This window comes from Penaeus chinensis, chromosome 2 (genome assembly GCF_019202785.1).
Source record: "Penaeus chinensis breed Huanghai No. 1 chromosome 2, ASM1920278v2, whole genome shotgun sequence".
In the NCBI taxonomy this organism is placed as follows: domain Eukaryota; kingdom Metazoa; phylum Arthropoda; class Malacostraca; order Decapoda; family Penaeidae; genus Penaeus; species Penaeus chinensis.
In genome coordinates, this window is record NC_061820.1 from 38358068 (window position 1) to 38360567 (window position 2500).

Consider the following 2500-nt stretch of genomic DNA (forward strand, 5'->3'; position numbering starts at 1 on the left):
AATCAACCGCGGTCCGGCGCGCTAACACTTGTGCCACGGCGGTGACTTCCCCTACAACACCTGCGTTTGACTTCTCAAGGTGGCATGTCGTTTTCTCGGGCTCGAGTCAGCAGTTAGAGCGCAGGCATTTTTATGACCGCCGCGAAAGCGAATTAAATTTGGGACCACAAGGGCCGGAGTCTAGTGCGCTAACCACTGGACGGCAGTTATACATATATACATATACACATACATATATAAACATATACATATACATATATATAGACACACACACACACACACACACACACACATATATATATATATATATATATATATATATATATATGTATACATATATATAGATTTATACATATATACATATATATATATATGTATACACACACAAATATATATATATATATTTATATATACAAACACATATACATTTATATACTTATATATACACATACCCAGACACACACACACATATAGATACACATATACATACTATATATATATATATATATATATATATATATATATATATATATATATATATATATACATAAAAAAATAATTCGTCAGCTTGATGAAACACAGGCAAATAATGTCCGTTGGGGAAATTTCAAAGAAAAAAGACAAAGAACCTACAGACAACAACAGTAACAACAATAGTAACAACAACAACAACAACAACAGACACCAAGTTGTACTTATTTCAATACTTGTCACCGCCATTTCAATAATGACCTTGACCTTGAGTTCAGCGTGAAAATTATAGTAGTTATGGTAATGATAACGATAATAATGACAATGATAATGAAATAATAATGAAAGCAAATATTACAATAATAATAGCAATAGTAATAATGATAATGATAATAATAATAACAATGATGACAATGATGATGATGATAATAATAATAAAAATAATAATAATAATAATAACAATATTAATAATAATGATAAAGATAATGATAATAACAATGATAATAACAATAATGATAATAATGATAATAATAATAAAGGTAATGATAACAATACTAGTAAGGATAATAAAAATAATACTAAATATAATAATAATAATGATAAAGATAGTAGTGATAAAATAATAATGATGATGATAATAACAATAACAATGATAATAATATTAATAATGGTAATGATATAACAATAATGATGATAATGATAATAATGATAATAATAATGATAAGCATAGTAAGATAATAATAATGAAAATAGTAATAATGATAATAATAATAATAATAATAGTAATGATAATAATGATAATAATAATAATAATAATAACAATAATAATAATGATGTTAAAATAATAATGACAACAATAATAGTAACAATAATAACAGCAATAAGAACAACGATAATGATAATAACAAAAATAATGATAACAATTATGATTATGATGATGATAATGATAATAAAATAGTAATATTACCAATGATAATACTAACAGTAATAATAATAATAATAATGATAATAATAATAATCATTATTATTATAATAATAAGGATAATAACAATATTAATAATAATATTAATAATAATACAAATGATAATAGTAATGATGATAATGATAATAATAATAATAACAAAAATAATAATAATAATAGTAATAATAACAATGATAATAATGATTATAATAATAATGATAATAATAATGATAATAATAATAATAATAACAATAATGATAATAATAACAATAACAACAATAATGACAATTATATCAATAACAATATTAATTATATTATAATAATCATCGTATTACAATTGTTATCAATAACAATAATGATAAATAACAATATAATGATGATAATGATCATAATGATCATATTAACAATAATGATAATGATAAATAAATAATAATGATAATGAAGACAAAAATAATGATAATAATATTTAATGATAGTGGTAATAATAATGGTGATGATATATACTATAATGGTAATGATAATAACAAAAGTAGTAATAATTATAATAACGACAATGATAATGATGAAGACACTAAATAATAAATTCATAATAACAGTAGAAATGATAACAAACCAAATACTCTGATATATACATACATTACCAAACAACAACGGAAGTAACGATAGCATTATAGGCAACAAGAAAAATACCAACAGTGGTTTCCGAACGTCTACAGTCTTGCCACACACACACCCAGAATGCACTCACTAGATCCGCCAAAGAATGACTGCACTGAAAGCATGGGTTTATCATTCTCGTTTCCGGATCTTTTTGCAAGCGTGTGTGCTGCGAAGAACCAAGGAGTTAATGAGAAGGCTTAATGTTATGGTTTAATTACAGCTTTGATGGTATTTCCTGCATTGGGAACATTGCGTCACGTGATTTCTTTAGTTTTAGTTGTATTTCTTCATTATTGTTATCATTATTATTATTATTATTATTATTATTATTATTATTATTATTATTATTATTATTATTATTATCATAATTATTATTGTTGTTATTTTATTATTAATTCGTCATCATTA